Source organism: Scomber scombrus, chromosome 16 (genome assembly GCF_963691925.1).
Source record: "Scomber scombrus chromosome 16, fScoSco1.1, whole genome shotgun sequence".
NCBI classification, from domain to species: domain Eukaryota; kingdom Metazoa; phylum Chordata; class Actinopteri; order Scombriformes; family Scombridae; genus Scomber; species Scomber scombrus.
This window is the reverse complement of record NC_084985.1, coordinates 4,985,209-4,994,040: the sequence shown is the minus strand read 5'-3', so window position 1 is coordinate 4,994,040 and position 8,832 is coordinate 4,985,209.

Here is an 8,832-nt window from a genome sequence, read left to right as displayed (position 1 = left end):
TTTAGAATGCTACTATATACAGTATATATTATGGTATTATTTGACTATTGTATCACAAAATCTTCATCTGCAATCAGTGACTGTAGCTGTCAAATAAATGAAGTGGAGTCCACATCGACCTGAACCCAGATGTGTGCAGTGTGAAGAACTGACCTGAGATCTGCCAAGTCTTATAATAGATAAAATGCAAACTACACACAAAATTTTACAACAAAAGAAAAACCTTATTTTTATCTAAGCCCATACACCTGTAACAATACAAAACAAAACAGGTTGGAGCCATGTTGATTTAGTTTGTGATAAAGTAATCATACACTATGTGGTTTTACAGAAGGAGACAGACATTTGGAATTTGGGGACTTTATTGAAAATCAAACACAAAACTCAAAAGGACTCAAAGGGGTTTAAATTAATGTATGTAACTCAACACATGAAGTGGTTGAATGTCTATAATGTTCAAAGAACTGAAAACACTTTTATATGATTACATAAAACTGCTGCTGATAATCATTTATCAAACCATTGTGGTTTCTGTGTCAGGGCTTTTTCTTCAACACAGTAGATTCATTTCTGTTTTATTGCTCTAGATAGCTGTCAAGACCAATGATTACGTCTTTAGCTGGGACTTTTGAAATCCCTTCACTTTTGCCAATGTGCCAGTTTGATTCATTCCAAGAAATCACGACTGATTGTAAAAACTAGAACAATGCGCAAACACACTTGGGCCTTGGCAACACCCCCAACGCACATAGATAAATTGAAGCATAGAAATGTATGTGACTACATATAAGGTAAAGAGTAAAAAAGAAACCAGAAGGAGAACCTGCCATACAAAGGTTTAGGGATTGTTGACAGAAGATATCTACATTTTTATATAGAATTTATATAATACATGCAATTATATGTCTCCCAAGGGAACATAACAGCAGTGCAGGAAATGCAGACTAAATCCATGTGAGGTGTATCAAATGGAACTGCATGTGTGACTTGGTGTGGAGCTGTCCATGCTCTTCTGAAGTTTTGGTTCCTCTTTCTGGTTTTGTCTGGTGTTTTCCACTGCTGAGCTGCCATTCATTGTTGACCTCAAAAGTCAGACTGTTGTCTGAAATTAGATATACATAACCAGGAGCCACATGTTGGTAACGGGCAAATGTCTGAAAGGGTTAATTGGAAAGTATGAGTACCTGTAGCTGCAGGGGTCTCCAATGATTTCTTCAGTCTCAATTGCTGCTCACTGTCCTCACAGCGCTCAGCTGAAAAATAAATATTTTAAATGCGTTTTTTATGCAGTTGACTAAATTATAAACCATGAGTGTAGTTGAGTCAGTTAGTTGTTTAAAATTAGATCTACATAAGAAAGGCCATGTTAAGCCATGTGTGAATAAGATTGTGTATGTAAATTATCATCGTTAATATTGTTACTGTGTGATAATTCTGCTGGGGCAATCAGAAAGTATGAGTACCTGTAACCTGAGGTGGCTCCATTGACTTCTTCAGTCTCTTTCGCTGGCGATCATTCTCACGGCGCTCAGCTACAGAGTAAATATTTCAAATGCATTTTTTTATGCAGTTGCGTAAATGATAATCTATGAGTCTAGTTAAATCAGATAGTTGTTTGAAATTAGATCCACTTAACAAAGGACATGTTAGGCCATGTGTGAATGAGATGGTGTATGTAAAGCAGAAAGTATGAGTACCTGTAATCTGAGGTGGCTCCAATGTCTTCTTCAGTCTCTTTCGCTGGCGATCGTTCTCACTGAGCTCAGCTGAAAAGTAAATATTTCAAATGCGTTTTTTATGTTGTAGAGTAAATTATAATCCATGAGTGTAGTTGCGTCAGATAGTTGTTTGAAATTAGATCCACATAACCAATGACATGTGTGAATGAGATGGTGTATGTAAATGAGAATTGTTATTGAGTTGCTGTGGGATGAATTATTTAGATAGGTAGGTATTTTATTAGCAAGGTAATGCTAGCAGGTAGGTAAGAAAGTGAAGCAGCAATATGTTTATGTCGATTTGTACATTAATTGAAATATATGCATATACAGGCATAAAAGGGTTAATCAGAAGGTATGAGCACCTGTAGCCTCAGGCGGCTCCGATGACCTCTGCTGTCTCATTCTGTGGCAATTGTCCTCACAGCGCAAGAAAAGTCAAGACAGTTTTTTCAAATGAGATAATGCAAGATGACACACCACTGGTTAACAAAGTCGATATATATTGATAATGAGATTACTGAAAAAAGTGTATATAGGCTATGACACACAGACTGAATGTAATATAGTGGACCCAATGCATGAAAAGGTTAGGCTTTACATGCATAATCACATTGTGAAGTATGATCTAGTTGCTAATGAAAACAGTCATATGTTAAAAACAAACATCTAAGTAATAATTTCTAAATCTTGGTAAGGATGGGTAATGATAGAGGAAAATGTGAATACTCATTACCTCAGAAAAATTGAATATTTTTTATTAAGTATTGTCTGAAAAAATATATTTTCCCTTTAACCAAAATCTGTGACCGTCAGAAATGGTGACCTGTGTTGCTGGCTCTCTGCTGAAGAAGTCCCTTAACCTCGGTGGTAACCTCACGTCCCACCCTAACCTAATGGACAGTTGAAAAGGAAATGTGTTGATTGTCGATTTACTTTATAGATATAGTGATTGTTTACTTTGCAGCTTGGCTGTTTAGTGGTAACCAACATGAATGCAGCCTCGTAAAAAATGAAAATCAACAATACTTTTACTTCCAGCATTATCGAACCATAAAACATTTTTTTTCAGGTGTCATCCTCTCACATTTATCTGCACAAAGGCATTTTGGTGTAAAACAGGCAACTGCTGTCTGTATGTGTGAGTGAGTGTGTGTGTGTATTCGTGGTAACCACTATCTCGTTATAACGTGATACTGATGCTGCACCGCCTTGAAGTCTTTTTTTGCTGACAGCTGGATCAGTTTCTGTCTTTGAAACTTAGCTTGTAAATATGAATGTCAGAAAAGCTACTACGAGGTAAAAGTGAAGAGGTAAGTTTGTAGCTTTCTTCAAAAAAATATTTAGCGAGCCATAGAAAGAAATTAGACCTTGTGTGGTTTTTAAAAATAGTAGAAACAGTGATACCATTTGACTATGAATATACCGTATATCATGTATTTAACTGCAGGCGGCAGCTCCCTCCAGTGGAAGAAAGTAAAACTGCATCGGTTCACTCACACATCATGATCCAGTAAATATGTAATACGAATACCATTAATAAAACTAATAATGTTATTGTAAGTATTAATATTAATAATAATAATACTAACAACAACAATAATAATAATAATAATAGTATTTAAAATAGATTCAAATATATAAATCCTTTCATTTTTAACCCAAAATGTGTCTTTCAACCCAGGAAAGTGTTTTAGTGATTTATATCTGAAAAGTTTAAATTATGTACTCTGTGGTCAACACATTTTTTTCATGGTTTGAGACTCTTAGGAAAAAGGGAAATCTTAATGCTTCAGCATACAGTCACATTTTAGACAATACTGTTCTTTATGGCCACAGTTTGAGTTCTTCCAGTTTCCAGATGACAATGACACCATGTAAAAAGCTCAGTCCATAAACCAACCGTTTTCTCAGTTTCTTGTGAACAAAAATGGACACCAGATCAGTGGCCAACTTCTGTAATTATTTTGTGGGAGCAAATCCTTGCAGCCAGGTTCAAAAATCTTTTAGATAACCATCCCAGAAGAGGTGAGGCAGTTATAGCAGCAGTTTAGTGCCAAAGATTTTTTAATGACATGTTAAACAATCCTGTACGGGTGTAAAGTTCAGATGTTCAGATACTTTTGTTTTATAGTGTAAACAGACTTGCAGTACAGACTAGTGCAAAAAATTAAATATTAATCAGAGTGTAGTGTAGTAATAATCAAACTGGGCAGTATTAAATCAACTCTGGTTTATTTTCACAATGAAATTTCATGGACATTTTCAGGTCAAAAGAAACAGGAATGATTAAAGTATTAAAACATTACTCAACAAGATAAAATCAAGAACACAAATGTAATTAATGAAATGGTGTTAATAGCTTTCAAGCAGGATAGACTTCTATAATTTGCTTTAAAGGACTGTGACTAAAGGTTGTATATTAGATAACAATTCTTCTATTAAATAGAGCGATAGAAAACATTTTCTGTCTTCTTAAAGTGCATCTGAGTTACAATAAGACATAATCAAACCTACTGTCATAATGTGAACAAACTTTTATTACAAAGATGTAATTATATTAAATATATTCTGATGAATAAATCTTGTAGTGCATAAGCGGTAATTTCCCAAATATAACATGTCAGTTGATCAAGAAATATAATAACAGACGAGCCACAACTGAGTCAACAGAAGACTTTTTCACTCCTCAAAGTAAACACTAATATTGTTAAATGTATAGTAGTATATGTAGCAATGAAAACATGTTACTGAAAAAAGCTCAAGGTTATTGGTTGACTTTGTTTTTCACACATCAGAGTTATAATAACACATGTCAACATTGTTCAGTAGTTAAACTGGATCTCACACTGAGAAATACTTCATTAGACTGACTTCTTAAATCTAAAACATTTGGTACCTGGTGGACTTTATCATCAAGCAAGTTAGGCAACTGTCTGGGGCCCCCAACTAAAAGGGCCCTAAACAGCTTTAGATTTATTATGATGTTTTAGATATGAAAAATATTGAATCATGTTACTATTCTAGCTCAGTGAACCCTGAAATAACAAACAAAAGACCCCAAAGCTTTAAAAACAGACAAACAAACATGTGACTGTAGACCTCTACTTCAGGGGAAATCATTGCACAACTGAATTTACCTAGAACATGAAATGCACGTATACTACAGTACTGTATACACTTTACTGTATAATATTATTCATTTACTATTAGTAGTTGATAGTTTTTCTTCAGATAAAAGTTTTTAAATAAAATAAAAGTCAGCATTTCTTTGAGGCTCCAAAATCACTGATTTCACCCCTGATCACAAGTTCATATTAAAATAAATTTTCACCTTTAAAATACAACAGTTTGGGAGAGTTTTATTATTATAAATGTTTAGTTTACTGAGCTTAGATGACTCAATGACGTACTCTTTGTCATCATGTAGTATTTTGAACTCCAACTGATGATGATGATGGTGATGATGATGAAGCATCTGAAGCTGAAAAAATAAATATTTAATGAGTGACGAATTACTAATATCTGACTTTCTGTCAAATTGTTCATATTTACATTTTAATATCTCATTATTGTCACAGCCCCAGCTGTGACCTGAGTTTCCTTGTCTGTCTTGTCCCCTCTCCTTTGTGTTTTGTCTCTGTGTGTGTGTGTGTGGCCTCCTGGTTCCTCCCCTGCCTGTGCTTCTCCACACCTGGCCTCAATCTCTTCATCATTGATCTCCACACCTGACCTCAATCACCTCAACAAGCTGCTGCAGTATTTAGGACAGGTTCTTCTTCCCATTCATCGCCAGATAGTTCCGCTATGCATGTGGTAACGCTGGGCCGTACTTCTTGTGGTTTTTTGCCTAGTGAAGAGTATTTGTTGTAACCCCTCTCTCCTGTCCCCTCCACAGTTTTGGCCTTCCCCACCTGCTGGTACCCTGCCTCTGTCCCCTGGATCCCTCTACTCGTGTACTGCCTTCCTCTCCTGGACATTCCCTCTCCAACCTTCCCTGGAACCCTACCTCAGACCTAGCCACTGCTCCCTCACTACCCCCACTCTGCCTACTATTAAAACCCTTTTTTGTTACCTACAGTTCGTTTCTCTTGTCTCTGGTCTGCTCTGGGGTCCTGTTGTTTCTGGACGTGACAGAACTATCAGGCCATATGGACCCCGCTTACCCGGAATCGGTACGCCAGGCGCTGGTGGCTCAGGGGGCGCTTATCCACCAGCACTCCCAGACGCTCCAGGACATTATGGGGGCTTTGAAGTCTCTGAGCTCCAGCGTCACGTCCCTCGGCCACCAGCTGGATCAGGTATCCGTTCATGTCTCCCAGGCCCCTGTTGTTTCTTCCCCGCCACCTCCTGCCGCAGTCCCAGTTGCCCCTCTCCAACCCAGGGAGCCCCATCTCCCGACACCTGAACGCTACTCTGGGGAGCTGGGATCCTGCAGCCGTTTTTTGCTCCAGTGCTCCCTGGTGTTCGAACTTCAGCCCCTCACGTATGCCTCCGACCGTGCCCAGGTGGCGTTTATCATCAGCCTCCTCACCGGTCGAGCCGCACAGTGGGCAGCTGCCATGTGGGAACACAACCCCCAGATCTGCTCCTCCCTCCCGACCTTCACTGCGGTGGAATTCCTCACGCTTGTTACTGAGAGCAGGTGGGATCAGCCGGCCCTGCAGGGGGTGTTTCTGCGGTCCCTTAACTAATCCCTTAAGGATGAGTTGGCGGTCCGGGACGAGACGACATCCCTCGCCGAACTCGTCTCCCTTGCCACCCGCTTGGATAATCGCATGCGGGAGAGGCGCTGTGAGCGAGGCAGCAGATCCCTCCCTCTCATTCCGGCGCCTGCTCTGACCGCTTGTCCCTCCAGCTACACCACCGTGGCCCGGTCCGGGGATTTTCATTCTCCCGTACAGGCTCCCGATGAGCCTATGCAGCTAGGACGCACCCGCCTGACACCTGCAGAACGTCTGAGGAGGATGAAGGAGAGGCTGTTGCTTTACTGCGGGCTGCCAGGCCATGTCCGCCTAGACTGCCCCAGTCTCCCAAAAGCCTAGGCCCGCCTGAGCTAGGGGTGACTCAGGTGGGCCATAACCAGTCCTCCAGCTCTCCGTCCCCCCCGAGAACGAAGTTGGAGGCAGTCCTCTTATGGAACCAGGTTTCTATTCCGGTGAGACCTTTGGTAGACTCCGGTGCAGATGAAAGCTTCATTGCATCTCATCTGGTGGACCAGAACGCCATCTCTGTCCTCCCGCTACCTGAACCCCGGAGAGTTAACGCATTGGATGGCAGGCAGTTAGCTCTCGTAACTCACCAAACAGTCCCTATCTCCCTTGTCACTTCTGGTAACCATCGGGAGCTAATTCAACTACTGGTCATCTATTCCCCTCACACTCCTCTCATTCTTGGACTCCTATGGCTCAAGCTCCACAACCCTCACATCGACTGGGTCAAAGGTACTATTACTAGCTGGAGTGTATCCTGCCATTCCCATTGGGAATGTCTGCTCTCTCTCCCCAAGGGGTTCCTGCGGTCTCTCCTCCTGCTCCTCCCGATCTCTCTGGGGTCCCAGAGGATTACCACGACCTAGCTGAGGTATTCAGTAAACAGCGGGCCATTTCCCTACCACCTTACCGTCCATATGACTGCGCCATAGACCTCCTGCCTGGGGCACCTCTTCCGTCCAGCCGTCTCTACAACCTTTCCCGGCCGGAGAGAGAGGCCATGGAGAGATACATCCAGGAGTCGCTGGCTGCCGGACTCATCTGGCCCTCGTCCTCTCCGGTGGGTGCAGGTTTTTTTTTTTGTCAATAAAAAGGACAAGACCTTGAGGCCCTGTATCGACTACAGAGGATTAAACACCATAACGGTAAAGAACAAATATCCCCTGCCATTGCTTGACTCAGCGTTTCACTCCCTGCACCAGGCTACGGTGTTCACTAAGCTTGACCTCCGGAATGCTTACCACCTGGTTCGCATCCGGGAGGGGGACGAATGGAAGACGGCATTCAACACTCCGTTGGGGCATTTTGAATACTTAGTGATGCCTTTTGGTTTGACTAACGCTCCAGCTGTGTTTCAGGCGCTGGTCAACGACGTGCTGCGGGACATGCTCAACAGGTTCATCTTTGTGTACCTGGATGATATCCTGGTTTTCTCCCGGGACCTGGAGGAGCACCGAAGCCACGTCAGGTTAGTTCTCCAGAGGCTCCTTGAGAACAGCCTTTTCGTGAAGGCTGAGAAGTGTGACTTCCACATCCAATCTGTGTGTTTTTTGGGTTTCATTATTGAGAGGGGACAGATCCGCTCTGATCCTGCTAAGGTCCAGGCAGTGGTGGAGTGGCCGGTCCCAGAAAACCGCAAGCAGCTCCAGCGGTTCCTGGGATTCGCAAACTTCTACAGACACTTCATTCGGGACTTCAGCAAGGTAGTAACCCCTCTCACCCAACTCACATCAATCTCCCGGCCATTTTCCTGGTCCCCGGAAGCCAATGAGGCTTTTTCCAAATTGAAGACCTTGTTTTCCTCTGCTCCTGTCCTCGTTCACACCCACCCCTCCAAACTGTTCGTGGTGGAGGTTGATGCCTCCGACACGGGGGTTGGCGCTGTCCTCTCACAGTTTTCTAATAATAAGTTGCATCCCTGTGTTTTTTTTTCTTACCGTCTGTCACCTGCAGAACGAAACTATGATGTTGGAAACCGTGAGCTGCTCGCAGTGGTGCTGGCCTTGGAGGAGTGGAGACATTGGCTGGAGGGGGCAGAAATCCCATTTACTGTCTGGACTGACCACAAGAACCTGGCTTACCTGCAAACTGCTAAGCGGCTCAATTCACGGCAGGCCAGGTGGGCCCTCTTTCTGGGGCGCTTTAATTTCACCTTGTCTTACAGACCCGGCTCCCGCAATATTAAGCCTGATGCTCTCTCCCGTCAAATGGAGCCCCAGCCGTCCAGCACCCTGCCGGAGACCATCCTGCCTCCCGCCTGCTTCGTCAGAGCTGCCCAGTGGGAGATTGAGCAGCTGGTTAAGGAGGCGATCCGGGATGATCCTGGCCCAGATAACGGACCCGCTAACCGTCTCTTTGTTCCAGAACCCCTGAGGTCGCAGGTGCTGCAGTGGGGGCATGCC